The 16,043-nt window shown below is 45.6% G+C and overlaps 1 protein-coding gene across 4 annotated transcripts in view; it reads right to left on the reverse strand.

Moving 5' to 3' along the window:
- STAG2 (STAG2 cohesin complex component) overlaps window positions 1–15,494 on the reverse strand; it is an 80,849-nt gene extending 65,355 nt beyond the window's left edge. For 3 of the 4 annotated variants that reach the window (XM_075054150.1, XM_075054147.1, XM_075054149.1), the window contains exon 1: window positions 15,286–15,494. The gene's annotated coding sequence lies outside the window, so the exon portion shown is untranslated. Of the gene's footprint in view, window positions 1–13,895; window positions 14,112–15,285 lie in introns of those variants that run through there. The other variant, XM_075054148.1, reaches the window with a different exon arrangement.
- Between the last annotated feature and the right edge of the window lie 549 nt (window positions 15,495–16,043).

Consider the following 16,043-nt stretch of genomic DNA (forward strand, 5'->3'; position numbering starts at 1 on the left):
AGTTGTTTTGACTAACATTTTATCAGATGATAATCAAACAGAAATACAGTTTTATTCCATTCTAACCAAGATCAGAAGAATTAGAACAGTACTAGGCCTGCAGGTGGGATACTTATGCACACTACTGATTTTTGTACCACACTACTTTTCTCAAAAAGCTAGCTACATTTTTGACACTTAGTGAAGGTCAAAAGCCCGAGAGCCATTTAATTTCTAAAGCTACTGAACTTTACAACAAACAAAGAAAACCTCATTAACTAAAACTCAAAACCTCATTACCTGAAACTCAACAGCAAATTAATATGTAACAACCAATTTAAAATTGGTGAACTGTTTGGTCAACAACAAAAAATAACAGGAAGTAAAAGATTAGACCACCTCCTATAGACTTTCTCTCTGAAATTTAGTCAGCTTTTACTGTGTTACAAGTTAGAATTCGAACTTGCTTTCAGACTAAGAGAATTTTGTTCTCAAAATTCTGCAAGCTATATATTCCCAGGGACTATACGTTACTGTCAGACTGAATTTTTTACATCAATTTAGGAAATTTCTCTCTCAACTCTCTGCTAAAAAAGGTTAAGACCAACACGCCGTACCCACCACTTCATTTTCCTTAGTGTTCTGTGTCTCTAAGATGCAACACACCACCACAGAAAAGTGTCCAGGCCAGTCCTGGTGCAGAAAACAGGAGAGCTGTTTCAGCACAGCACCGCACCTACACCAAGAGGGCCCTCATCTCAGTATTTCTTCCCCTTAGTCTACACTGTTTCCAGCAGGAAATTTACTGTATAGACCTGTTCTTGCAAATTTTCATGTTTAACTCCCTAAGGAAAAGCTGGAACAACAAAATCTTGAAGCTTCAGTCAGAACTGCTGAAGCCTCTCTTTGAAAGGAGACTTAATGTGAAAACATATCCCATCCAATTTGCAAAGACACACATTTACAAATTTATGCATATTACAGTTGTAAACTACCTGAAGAAAAGAATATTTTACAATCTCTTCAAAAGAAAAACAAGCAGTAGAAAATCTAGGTAATACAAGCTAAAATGTACAACTACATAACTTTCTGTAAAAACTGCGACTCAACAGGAACATTTTTTATGAATTATAAACTTGTTTGCTTTAAATCCATATGCTGATTTTTCAGACACTGCTGCAGCAAAATACTTCCATACAACATGCCAGTCATTTACAGCTCATCAACAGCATAGACAAAACAACGTAACAGTAATTTTCCAAGTAGAGTATGGGATCCTAGTAAAAATGTACATAGCTACTTTGGTTTCGGTGTTGTGAGAACCTTACTGTAATCAAAACAGTAACAGCTTAATGAATCTGTCATAGCAGTTATATTTAACAAATATCAGTTAACTAAAAACTACCATTTATAATGCCAGAACACAGATAGGGAAAATCTTAAAACTTTTTAGTACAGGTATACAGTAATTAAAGTAATTTTCTACTTAAGACTACATTTTAAGATGAATGACAGTTCTTAAGAAGCAAGATCAGAATGAACATTATTCTCACAGCATTACTTGTTACAAATATGCTATGGCTCCCCAGACTGGAAAGAAATAAACCTTAATATAGCAGAAACAAAAGCTTGAAATGCCACACACAAAATGAACGAAATGGCATTCTTTCCAGTAGTCAGCATCTTACAACGCACAGACCTCCTGAAGAGTAGTACTATACTCTATTCATAACTTTTTTCTACACCACACTAAGCCAGGAGGGTAGAGTGATAAAAACGGTATGTTAATAAGATGATAAAGATTATTCTTAACTACACTAGTTACAGCATTTCGTTCTTTTGACATCAAAAAAAGTAGGGGTCATAACTGGCTGTTACTGATTTATACTGACAGAAATTGGGCTCAAATGTTAAATAAAGATTAGTTAATATTTGCAGATGACTTTGAACATACAAAATGCTATGTAAGTAGCAAGTATTAAGTCTTCCCACACACTCATTTTGGCATGCCTCCAAGCAGGGAAGTCCCACAGAAACATTTCAGCAGCAGTAAGGAGAAACTGAGAGCACTCAGGCAATTGCAGCTATATTCACAACAGTCCTTCTAAGGAGCACCTGCAAAACCAGGGAGAACCAATGCCCACTAGCCATGCTCACTGCCATCTACAAATTCAAGACCAAAGTAGTAAATCCTGTTCCAACATGGCTTATATAAATGGATACTGAACAACCTGAATCTCTATAGTCTTCTGTGCAACCTAAAATGATCTACAAAACTCCAAAAATCTTGTACATGTGGCTTTCCTGTTGTCTAATATTTCTGACCAGACTACAACTTCACAAAATGAAATCACAGCCTACAGTGTAGCTGTCAGTTTGATTATTCACACAGAAGCTTATTTTCAACAAATCATAGCTTCTGCCTAGAGCAGACCAGTTTACCCAGATCTAAATTCTAAAATGGTGAGGAATTAAGCAATGAATCACTATGCAACAGTTTCTGATCAATCAGCTGTAAGGCTCTTCCCGAACACCTAAAGAAGAAAGCTGGCATCTTCTTAGCTAGTTGAAAAAAAATCAGAGGATTCCACATTGTAAACAACACTCTGCAAGTCTTCTTTTAAGAGCAGAAGAAAACAAAATGCCTCGAACTAAGCCTAAAGTGAGGTAGAGAGGAGAGGCAGGCAATGTGTTCAGGCATTATTAGGTCTGTTTCTCAGTATCTCTGAAGGACAATATTAATATTTTATGAGATTAAAAAAGGGTAACTCTGGCTTAATTATCAGGTACTGCCGGAGATGAGCCTCAGCATGCCCCCAAAAACTCAGAAGCTAGGAGGGAGATGAGTTGGGAGGGATGAGACTTCACATCATTGCATAGGTTGGTCCACATTCTGAAAAAAGGCCGGAGACAGACCTCACGTACAGAACTGGCACTGCAGCTTCCATAAACCACGGAAAACTCAAGAGTGCAAAGGCTCATAATAAGATCTAACCACAACAGGCTGGTAAGCATCCAACTGAAGGAGGAGGTCTAGCAGGGTTTTGACAACAGCATCTGATTAACCATGCTAAGGCTGGAAGAAAATCTCGAGGGGAGGAAACTCTTCTATAACTGTTCCTAAATCTTCTCTTACCCCTTCCATCCCATTCCAAGTAACACCTGCACAACTTCTAACTAGCGTGTAGGCTGAAACCAAAGAAAAAAGTACATGATCCTCCCGCCTGCACAAATTAATGCAAATAAACAGCAGTCCTAAATTTCCCTGCAGAGCTCTAATTGATCTATGACAGACTATCTAACATTTCAGAAAAAAAAAAAAAAAAGAAAAAAGATAAAACTGAGATCACTACAAAGATTAGAGGATTACTTTTGGAACTGGCATATTGCCCAAATGGTTTTTAATAGTAAGATCAGGTAGAAAAGCAGCAGACAACAGCAGGAGTAGTTTTATTTTCCTGGTACTACAGTTACGGAAAACATTGCCACTACTCTTGGACCAGGCAACTGATAGGACACTTTTATCTACTGAAAGGGGCAGTCCCCCTCAATTCTGTATTCTCACCAGCCAAAAGCTCCTGTATCCTTTTCCATGCAGGAGCAACACCCATTTGACTCCACAGAGGTTTAACCCACAGAAAACTACTCTTCTTTGCAGTTTAGCTCCTTAAACCAGTTCACCTATGGGGTTCAAATGGACAGAAAACACAGGCACAAGGCAAACAACAGAAGCATGCGGTCAGGACAGAGACAAGACCGGACAGAGACAAGACCACCCTATTAGGAGCAGCTTGCCATTGAACTGGCCTTGTTACATGGTGAAGGCACATCTTCAGTAGCTTGAAGGGAACAAGCATGGAAGGAAGACAACTGTGAAAGAGGGAAACTGCACATGGAGTTACGTTCAAAAATTACTTACAGTTACGTAACTGCCCAGTTCTGTTCTTTTGTATCAGTTAAGTAACTTAGTCTCTCCACCAACTACCCTCAGAGAAAAAACAACTTTCCATTGCCAGCTTGATTTCTCTCCTCCAGATCCCCCGACAAAAGGCTTTAATGATTAATTTTTCAATTTCTAACTTTATCAAACATTTAAGTCAAACATTTGCACCTTCCACATATGACAGGACAATGTAATCCAAGATTAAGATTTTACATAAAAGCACTTATTTACACTTTATGTAGCTAATAGCTCAATGCCAACATATTCCACAACAGAAACAAAAAAGTCACGGTGATGCAACTGGACACAGAACATACTTTTGAAATGGTTCTAGTAAGCATCAACATATTCTTACACTTCCCTATCCTTCCCATCTTCCTTGGTATACTTTCCTTCATCCTGATAATCCTATTTCATCTTCTAGGATGCTTAAATCCTTATATACTGTCAAGTAGGCCTTACTGTAATGGAACTGAAAAACTTGCAAGTTTCTTGAATCCTCAAGCTACCAAGAACATGGACTCAATCTTGCATCCAAAAGAACTGTTAGAATTTTTCCATGCTTCTCTTCACTGGAGATAGGGGAAGACTAAACCCATTTGTAGGATTATGCAAGAATGCATAAATCCTCTTTGTAAACAAAACTTCCCTAACCAGTTTTGAATGCAAGGTACACTTCATAGAGTTTATATCCCCTTGGCACAAAAAGGAAAAAACTCGGGAATTCAGTTTTACAGAGATTGTTCTTGCATTTGGGGGTGAATATGAAGAATCTTAATGCCTGACCTACTGTCTATGAAGAGGATGACTTACTGTATTTTCTTCTATCCACAGTGTCATTAAACTGAAAGTTTCTAAAAATGTTTTTGACATTTTTATATCACACTGATGCATACAACCTGTGTCTTGCCACCTTTGAAAATTTTTGCTTGGCAGCAGCTACTGCTGTGAGGCACAAATATACGCTCTCTTAAGTCACAACTTTATTAACTTCCACAAAACCATTGCATTACTGAATAAAAATTGAGCAGTATAACCAGAAAGACAATGCAATGCAGCAAGAGAAATAAAATGCCTAAAGGCTTATTTTCCTGATTATTTTTCAACTGTCAAGCCACAGGTCTTCTAGTTTACAAAATCGGTTCTACCTCACAGCAGAGTAGTAATATACCATACCGACGTTGCTATGTCAGCAATACTTTTTAATTCATAAACATTTTAAACAAATATATATAAATGCATCAGGTTTGAAAATACAGCTTATGAAAGTAAGTCAAATGGAAGCTCACTTAATAAAACAAGAGCAGCTTAAACATGGAATATTGAAGACAAAAATGTAATCCAGCAGCACATGCAAAAAAAACCCAAACATTTTTCCATTATCATTGAAGTATTTGCTTTAATAAACCACTTCTATGTTTGGTAAATCAATACACAAAAGCCAGTTTCACCTTTTGTTGGCCAATCGTTTATTAGGCAAGTAACAGACCTATACCTCAGATGCAAGAGAGATACTTGTGCAGCTTTCCTTTCTGGTTACCATAGTTTCAAATGAACTGTAGATTTCTAGAAATAATACTTATGAGAAGGAATAAAAATATCACTGCTTAAATACAAAGACCGCAAGAAGAATCATTTTGATCGGTGTATGAATGACACTTAAGTGAAAAGGTAAATGCTTAGGAAAGGAAGTTTTATTTGCAAGACCTTGTCATAGACACAGTAGTGAAACTTGAGCATGGACAGCAGAAGAATAAAGACAGTAAATGCAACCAGGGGGAAGAGGAAAGTAGGCACCAAAAAGACATTCTGCAGCCATTCACCTCTCTCTCTCTTTTCTAATAATTCCCAATAAAAACTGCAATCAGCTCTAAGCCAGGTCATTAGCTTCGCAAGCCTCCATCAAGGAATACTTCCAAACATACTGGAGAATGGAAGGGCATGAATCTTCATAGGAATTTAAGATGACTTTAAAACCTGAAATAAAAAAAGACCTCCCAATAAGAATAGCATAACAGGTTGCCAGAGAGATTTTGGAAAACCCATCCTCTGAGATACTAAAAACTTGACTGGACAAATTCCTGAGCAACCCGGTCTAACTGGACAAGCTTAGAGTAAGAGGTTGTACTAGACCCCCAGAGGGCCTTTCCCTCCAATACAATTCTGTGACCTAGAACACAAATAATTTTTTCATTGTGGCACCACTTCCAGGAAGCAACTGCCCATCCACAATGCAAAGCTTTATTTTATATGGAATTAAAAGAAAGTATAGTTTTCAAACAGGCACATAAAGCAATGTTAAAAATAAAATGGTGTATGGCAGCACACCAAACTGGAACTTTCTTGTAAGAATATAGTTCCCATCCCCAAACAGTACAAAATAACAGAATTTTAAAAATACTTATGTTATTAATCTTAAATTATAAATATCACAGTCCCCTTTTCAACTGTATTTAAATTGTATTCTTTACCCTAAATCAAGATACAATAGTCAGTATCAATTCTACTTCCTGTTTGTCTACCAGAAGCATAGAGTACTGCCAGACATAGACTGCAGCCATTGGTCATTCTCTTTTTGGAAAAAAAAATTGTCTTTATCAAGTTTCCCCAGTTTTCTCCCTTGGAAAGAACATCATAATTAATCAGTTCTCTGTTTCTAAGAAGATCAGAAGTGAAATGAAGAATATTACCCGTGGTCAGGATGTACTGCCTTATTACTCAAATTAAATTAGTTGGGCACTACATCCATAACTATAAAAAATATCTTATTCAAGGACTCATGACATAGAAAATCACCTTCAAATTAAAAACTAGACACCTCAAATGCACGCTACTTGAATTACAAAACTGTGTTCCTGACATTTACTACATACATTGTTTTTTGAGTAACTTCAATTGCCCATAGTAAGATAAAAAAAGTAACATATAAAAACCCACAGATCTTCAATATTCACACCCCTACTCCATACAAACGTTCCTCAAACTGAACTCTCCCTGCTGGAAGATTACACTCCAACAAATAATATCAGCCAATTACATTGCTTGCATATTATCGGCTTACTAAGACTTGACATGGTCCAAACTTCCAGAGTTGATCCTTCTTAAGGGATGAACTGAGAGTTTTACCTAAAGGAATAACAGGTAATTGCATGAAAGACAGAAAAGCCTCATCTTGAACGGCTTATTTTTATTTGCAAACAAAGTAAAAGTCAATCTTTTTTTCCCAGATGAGATGCTGCAAGGAAGATATAATTATTTCATAAAACTTAGGCTGAAATCCTATGTTAAGTAAAAAAATGCAATTCAGCCATAACCAAGAACTACACTACCTCCAAATCAAAAATATTCATCTCTTTCTAGGCAGATCACATGTATTAGGCAGTAGGAAAATAACTGCATTTAAGTCCTCTTTGCTATGTGACTACATGTGCTACATCACCACATCTTCCCAGGAAGCATCGAATTAACAAGCACGTACACTAAATGATGCCTGTCACTCAGGGGGAGTGGGGTGCTACTGGGGTAGGGAGAAGAAACTCAGGGGAAGCCTGCAGGTAAGGTTAGTTGTCCTGCAGATCACCCAAATCTCACTCACTGGCCAGAAGTTGAGCAGCATTTCACCAAACCTTGGCAGCCACTCGAAGCCAATTTTGAAATGCAATCCCAAATAAATAAAACATGCATTCCTAAGGTTTGTTGTTTCTTTTTTAAGTGGTCAGTAGTTTCAGAAATGTTTTGTGCTTTCTGACATGGCAGTATATTTGATTTCTTTTCATTATTTTGCTGTAGAAAACACTGAAATTTGGACTTCAGCTATAATTCTTCTTATCAATCTAGACCACTGCAGACATACATGTTACATGACAACATGCACCATTTGAGACCTTTCTCAAAATGTAAGCAGAAGTCATTGGCTTGCCCTATTAACCCTCAAACAATGGGAACAGATACAAAAATTTCCTCTCTAGGAGCCACACAGAAGTGCTAACAGAAAGCTGCTGTAGAAAACAAATATTCTTCCATTGAATTCTAGTGCCACACATATTCCCTCGCTCTAATCCAATCACTAACCTTTACTGAAATAAAAGCATAGACAAGTAAAAGGCATAAAAGGTTGTATAAGGGCAAGACTAATAAGCCATCAGATTCAGAGCCATAAGAAAATAAAACATTCATCTACCTAAAAAAAAAAACAAACCCACAAAAAACCAAAACCAACCAACACACGCTCCCATCTCTAGATACTTGGGTTTGGGTATGTATTGTGATTAACTTCTCAATCACACATAACAATCTACCTGCCAATATATGCCAATCTTCTTGCATCTACTCACTCTTCTGATTACATTGTTTTACAAAAATAAGCCCTCCAGAGGGGCAAGTTATCACTAGTTACACAATCAAAATGTACAGAATAGACAACATAAAGAACATACTGGGACATAAAGTGGGTACCTGGATAAAGCAGTTACATGACAGCTAACTTAATTTCCCTCTGAAGTCACAATAAGACAAGAGGCTAAGTGCATATGAACACAGTCCTACATATCCTTCATTTCTGACTCAAATTGGGATAAAAAAGTTTAAAAACAGAGTGTGCCTGTGCTCCTCCATACAACTCTGTAGCCAGTAAAGGCTAGGAAAAGCTAACTGTCACATGAAAGTCAAGGGGGTACCTTGGAGGATCAGATCTTCCCACATCCCCATCTCCAAAACTGGGTGCCAGATCTCTCCTCAGATGTGACCAGTTGAGGGAAAATGTTTGTGAGATGAAAGAACAGAAACATCTCGCCCTCCCTTCTTCTCTACCCAAGATCTCACAGATCTGAGAATTTCTTCATAGTGCAACACTTGGACATACAGAGATACTAAAAAGGGATAGAGTATACTGTGAAATATTGCAATAACATAACCCATCAGGTTTAGGATGAAGACTGGTCTAGTCTCAGTGATTCCAGCCATCAAACTGAGAGGATCAAGAAAAGAGAACGTGGTTTTTGCGTTGGTACCTGAACAGTGAAACATCCTCCTCAAGATAGAAGCCAGCCAGACAACAGCCCCTCAAGCTTCCCAACTTGAACAAGTCAGCATTAGCCCTACACTTGTCTGTGGTGATCTAGATGAGGAGGCCACCTTCAGAAGTTTCCCTTACTTCGTATTTACTCTCAAAAAAAAAAAAAAAATCCAACTTAACCAGATTCTTATGAACTGCAACATGAGAAAACTTAAAGAAAATAAATTTTAATTAAAACAACATACAATTAAACAGTAAATTTTTAATCTCCAACTCTCAAAACCGGAGTTTTCACTGTATCACTCGTAAGTAAATATCTGACCTTGTTAAAAGTCACTTCAGATTTCAAGGCTTACCCTTAAACCACAAAGATACACAACTTGTTGAAAACAGGTATTTTTTTTTCTCCCCCCTCATATAAAAAGCCAACGGAAGTCACTGGACTGATCTTCAAACACGAAACCTGTTCACAGAACGGAGCAGGAGTTTAACTGGTTCACTCCAGAAAGCAGCCCTTCAGAAAAAACCAAACGCTAGAGCAAGAGCTTCGGTTACGCCAATGCAATACCGCCAAGGTCACCAAAAGGTTCTCCCTCCCGACTTTCCTTCACCGAGGCAGAACCCGGAGCCTCCCTCCCTCCCTCCGCCGGCTGCCCCCAGCAGCGCTCTCCCTCCCCGCTGCCCCTTCCCCGCCCTCGGCAGCGCCCCCTGGGGCGCAGGGCCGGCCGCCGCAGCAGAGACACCCGCCACTCGACCCGTCCACGCCCGGCTCCAGCAGAAGCCCCGACCGCAACAGACCGCAGCGAGAAACTCCGCACGCTGCCGACGGCCTCCTGGCGAGAAGGACCCCAGGAACTTCACCAGGACGTGCAACCTGCCCGTTTAGTTCCGCCTCTGCCCGCAGCCAACAGGCCAGAGGGTCTGGAGGCAGGAAGAGGACCAGAGCCCATCGGACAGCCGGACGGCCAGGGACAGGGACAGAAGCGCTACGGGACCGTAAAGAACTCCCATTTTTACTCACCCTTTGACTTTAAAAGCGGAGGCGATTTAAAACGTCGGGTGGCGTTGAATCTAAACCAATGCAATAAGGCTGTAAGCCACCATTTAGGTTTTGGCGATGCATATGGGAGAGAGCTCTTTCCGTTCCTCCATAGATTTGTTGTGCGTAAACTTCCTATTTTCCAACCTAAAACTCCAATTCCCTGCTCACCCCAGTCTCCCAAGGACAAAGTTACCACTTCATTCTCTCTTCTTTGTCAATGATCCTCACATAAGGAAGCTGAAGTTTTCAGAATGCGAATGTTTTAAGTGATACTGAGAAAGCGAGCAGAGCTTATTTAAGAATATTAAACTGATATGTTGATGGCTGCTATCAATCACTTCTTTCCATTACAAGACAATTACTGAAGCAGATGAAGCTCTTGGAAATTCTAGCATCTAGCTGACAGAGACACAATCTACAACACATTCCTTTTCCAGTATGTTTTCTTAATTCCTCACACACACGCACACACACAAAAACCAAAACCAAAAAAATTCAACACCAAAAACCAACATTACCATTTTGGAAATTCACACCTACAATATTCTCCTAAGGCTTCAAACTAATCGGAGAAGAAATGGTCACAACGTAGGCAGGGATCACAGAGAGTTCATAACCTCATCTCATTTGACAAAACACAGCATTCCAGTAACACGACCAAGAAGCAGAAGTAACCAGCAGAAATATTTGCTTACTTTTGGGGATTCATTTGGTGAAAATAAGCAACTGAAGTGTTTAAGGTTTCTGTAAAACATACAACCTGTTTATGCTGGCACAAAGTTCCAGAAAACCTAATCTCTCCTATAACATTTGCCTGCAGCAAAACAACCCAGACCGTAACACCACAAATGAAAATGACAAATGAGGACTCTCAAACCATTCTAAATTTGAACCGTAAGTGACAGAGAGCAATCCAATTAAAAAAAGTTCATAATGCTCTGATGTACTAACGTTATTTCATGATTTGACTATGTCTAATGTAGTTGCTCCCACCAACAAGAGCACGCACTTTCAAGTGGTTTGTTGCCTGCAGCTATTTCCTACAGGAGACGGTAGTAGCATGTAATATTCAAGAGAAGCTGTCTACGTTACTTTTTTTAAAAATAATTCAGTTGCTGTTGATAAGTTACACTGAAACAAAATAAAACCAAAGAGAGCATTTAACTGACAATTCTATTTACACTCCTTCCAAGTGGAAATTATTTCATTCTGCACATTTATGCCTTTAAAGACTTTAACACGTAAAGCTGGAATGCGATATATTCACGGAATTTGAGTTAGATTTAACAGTCAGCTAATTGAATGCTCCTATTTTAAAAAATGGAATGCTCTTCAAGTGGCACAAGGCATTTTTAAACCAAATATTTTAATAACCTATGAACCTACCAGTTTTTGGTCCTTTCACAGAACCCAATTCTTTAAAATATATTAAAATATCACAGCATCATTAATTTGAAACAACTTACTCAAGTAATTTCAACTTTTGGTTGCAAAACATCAAGACTTTATGGCCAAAAGAAAAAAAGATGTGTACATAAATTTTAACTAGTCTTCCTAAATACAAGTTTAACAAACCCTTGCATTGCTTATTGACTTTACTCTGTACTATCTTCCTGAAACTGTAAGTGGATGAAGAAGTTCCAAAAACTTAACTCTGGCCCAAGTACAGAACTTGGGAGGTACCTGAGCGCTAGGAAGTTTCACAGGAAAATTCAAGAGTCTCTCCCATCCCCCCAGTTCCACACCTGGGGTTTTTTTGTTTGTTTCAATTTAAGCTTATACAACATTCAATGTTAAGTTTACCACACTTAATACCAACGATAGCAACAGAAATTCACGGATTTCTCTCACAGGTTGCGTAACACCCACCTGTAGATGACACCACAAAATGTCATTGGTTTTGCTGAGAAGGACCCACATGAGCCCCATCGGTTACGGAGCAAGATCTATCTGTTAGAGACGGGAATTAATTCCTATTTTTCTCCTTTGTGTAACTTTGTTTAATTAATCAGAACAGTATGGGGATTTCAGCCCATTCAGGTCCAGTGCTGAAAGCAGCAAAAAAGATGAAGGTTTATGCTAACAGCATGGCAGCTGCCTTTTCACACCCTGTTTCGTTTTGTAATGAAACTGTTATCATGGTTATAAGGGAAAAGAAACAGCGCTACCCAGCAAAGAGCCCCATTCAAGACCTGTGGCACTGCGATTCTGCACCTGATCACCACCAAGATTTAGCCACAAAATTAAGAGTTGAGGATAATGAGCAAGTAATACCAAGAAGACAGAGATTAATGTCTGTCAATTGCACAACCACTCGTGGCGTTTATTTACGTGCACGTAACCAGCCAGCCGGCACATGGATATTTCCTAAGTCCTGGATGGTTAGATACCAGATAAAACGCTCCAGGAATAACAACAAACACGTGGACAGATGATGGATTCGGGGAAAAGAGAATATGAGAAAGAGAAAAAGTTCTTTCAAATGGCCAAGCACTATAAACGAGAAGGAAGTCGTCAATCGCCCACCGGGGCTGAGCCGCCGAGAGTTAACAGCGAGACCTCTGCTCGGGGACCATCTCACGCTAGGAACTCTCCTTTCTGGTCGTTCACATCAGGACCGACCAAAACTCCCAGGCAGCACAACACCGGCCGTACAACGGCGTCGAGGGAAGCCATCCAAAAGGCGCCTTCCCCCCCGAACACGACCCGCGAAGGGGACTTCCACGAGGCGACCTTCGCGCTGCCGCCCGCTTCCCCGAGCCCGCTGCCCTCGGCGCACACGCACCCCGCTGGGCCCGCCGAGAGCGCGGCGGCCGGGGCCCGGCCAAGCCGGGCTGCCCGCCGCGGGGCGCGGGAGGAAGCCGCCGCCTCCCCGCCCGGGCGCTGGCCAATGGGCGGCGGGCGAGGCGGCGGCGGCCCGAAGCGGCGGCGGCGGCGGCGGAGCAGGCCCCGGCGGGGCCGCGTGTGACGCACTTCGGTAACCCGACTCCCCGCCCCCGGCACGAACCGCCGCGCTGACATGGCCCCACTGAGGGAGACGGCGGCGGGGAGCGGAGCAACCTCGGCCGCCGCGGGTTACCTCCGGGCGCTCCTGCCGCGGCCGGCCGGGACGGGAACGGGCCGGGCCGGGCCGCTCCTCCCGGGGGAGGCGAGGGAAAACGCGGGGTCACACACCGGCGGATAAGGCGCCTGATGAGACCGGACACGCCAGGGTGTGGCTGCGGGAGCGCACGGGAAGAGAACACTTAGCCAGCGCGGGCGGGCGGGGGGCAGCCGTGCTAGCCGGGCTGCCAAAAAGTAATTAAAAAAAAAAAAATCCCACAACAAAAACACCCACAGTAACTACAGCACCGGACTCGGCGGTTATTGAAACTTTGTGTCAACTCCGAGCACCGCATCCCGTGAGAAGACAACAACAGCGACAGCCGAGGCGATACAATAAATAAATAAAAAGCGGCCAAAGAGGGAGCCGAGTGCCTTCACTCCCCGTTCTCGGGCGGGGGGGGGGGGGGGGGGGGGCACAAAAAAAAAAAACAAAACAAAAACCCACCACCAAACCTGAGGTCGGTCGGTCCCGGATTTCCACAGGACGGACGGATTACACAGCGCTACCGGAGACAGAGGAAGGCAGGGAGGCACAGCGGCGGGGAGGACAGCGGTGCAGGCACCCAAAACCAGCACACCCCGGGCACCGGGGATGCGCTCGGGAGGGGAGAGAGGAATACCCGAAAAACGGGGCCTCCGAGCCCAGCCATCCGCTGCCGCTCTCCTCTCCTCCGCTCCTCGCTCCCCTGTCCCTCCAAGTCCCTCACCACGGCAACAACCGTATAGATTGTTGGTTTGGTTTTTTTTAATCCGTGCAGAGAAAAGAAGCGCCCAGAAAAGAGAGAAACACCAGGAAAGCTCTCGCTTCCTACCTGGGCAGGGTTCAGCTCAGTTCAGTGCGTGCCGAGGAGGAGGGGGCAGAGAAGCACTATCTAAAACAAAAGTGGCGCCAAAACCCCCCAGTAAGAAGCATTCTTCTTCCTCCTCCTCCTCCTCCTCCTCCCCCCCTCCCCCACCAGGGCCGGCGAGAGCCCAGCGGGGTTCCTGCAACACGCGGCTCCCGGCATCGGGCGTCCCCGGCACAAGTTGGCAAGCGCCCTTTCTTTACATTAAAAAAAAAAAAAAAAAAAAAAAAAAATGAAGCGAGCCGAACGGAAACTGCCACAACTCTTCCTCTTAGCGGGCAGCCGCCGAAGAGCTCACCCAAAGTCACTCGGAGGGGAAAACTCGCCCCACAAAGGCCTTCCCCGAGCTGGGCGGGGGGGAAGGTCACCAGCTCTTTCGGAGAAGGCAGCGAAGGGAGGCGGGGGGGGGGGGGGGAAGGCGCAGGTCAGTCCCCACGTCCTCACTCGGGCCGAGGGAACTCGCTCTCCCCAGCCCTCCAGCTCAGTCACCCGGGAAGAGGCGGCCGGAGTTGCCCCAGCTCGGCCGAGCCCGAGCAAGAGAGACGGGGAGCGGAGAACCCCCGATCCCTCGGCACTTTCCTCCGCGGGGAAGGCGCCGGGAGCGGGCCGGCAGGAAGAGCTCAGCTGCTGGGCGGCGGGAAGGAGGGGGAGCGCTGTCAGGGGTGGGAGTCCCCTCTCCCCGGCCTCCTCCGACACTCCACCCCGGGGCACCGGCAGCCGCCCCACCATTTTCTCCTGCGCGCCGCGCGGCCCAGCGCTCTCCCCCCCCCCCCCCCCCACCCCGAGCGCGGCCCGCTCCGTCCGCAGCCGCTCCGACCCCCCTTTCCCCTCCCTCCCCACCCCCCGAGCGGCCCGGCCCGGCTTGCCCACACACACACACAATGCCCGAGTCCTCCATCTTGCCAGCAGCCCCTGCTCGGCTCGGGAGAAGGGGGGAGGAGGAGGAGGAGAAGGTGGTTCTCCATTTTAGCTCGCCGAGCGCTGGGCCCAGCCTGCCCGCGGCCGGCTCTGGGGAGGAGGAACGGGGCTCCGGGCGGGCAGCGGGGGCCGCTTTCGGCGCCCTCCCGCTCTCTCACTCGCGCTCCCGCTCACGTCCCCCCCCCTCCCCGCCGAGGCGCGCTGGGAAAGGGGGGGGGGGTGGGGAAGCGGGGGGCTGGAGTGTTTTCGCGGCTCGGCCCCGCCGTCCTCCATCTTGGCTGCGCGGAGTCCCTGTGGCCAGCCGGCCTAGCGCCCCGCGCCGTCCTCGCAGGCCCCGGGGACCGCGGGCCCCGTCCCGGCCTCTCTCCGCAACCACGCACCGCAATCCCGAGTCCCCCCTCCAAACTTCCAGAAGCTTCGCCGCCATTTTCTAACTTACCTTGCCCAGTGTCGGCGTAGGCAGCGAGGAGGCCCAGGCTCGTAGCTCCGCTCCTATATCCCCGGCCCGGCTGCCGGTTGCGCGCCCGGCCCGGCCCGGCTCGGCCCGGAGACTTGGCCGCCGAGAAGGGGGGGGGGGATTTGGGGAGGGCGCGGGGCGCGGGCAGGTTATTTAATTTGGCGGCGGCGCTGGGGATTGTTTGGGGTGTTCGCTGCTCGGCGGCTCGCGAGCGAATGGAGGGCGCAGGCGCCACCTGGCGGCCACCGAGCGAGGCCCGCTCTCCTGGGCGTGGGGCGACACCTGCCGGCCGCCCGCGGCGGGGCAGCGCCGAGCGGGGTAAACAAGGTGGCGCGCATGCGCCCGCCGCCCGCTTCACCCCCCCGCTCTCCCCGAGCGCGGGGTTCGGTGGCGGCGACACGCGCGCGCGGGGCCCGGCTGAGGCGGCGGCAGCGCCTGAGGGGGGAGGAGCGGGGCCGGCCGCCGCCAGGGTGAGGGGGCGAGGCGGCGGCGGTGACCGGTGGGCTCCCCTCGGTGGTGTGGGCCCGGTTTTCGCCATGCCCGGCTCGGCGGAGGAGGCCCAGCTGCTGGCTGGCTTCATTCTCGGGGCAGGATCGGGTGACCGACAGACGAGGACGGCCTAAAAAGGAGAGAGCTTCGGCGCGGCGCTGCCCCGGCCCGAGGGGAGCGGAGGGACGCCGCCGGCCTCGCACGGGCCTGCCGGCCTCTCCCGTCGTAGCACAGAAGGAACTAGAAAACAG

The sequence above is a fragment of the Buteo buteo genome, chromosome 22 (assembly GCF_964188355.1).
Source record: "Buteo buteo chromosome 22, bButBut1.hap1.1, whole genome shotgun sequence".
Taxonomy (NCBI): Eukaryota; Metazoa; Chordata; class Aves; order Accipitriformes; family Accipitridae; genus Buteo; species Buteo buteo.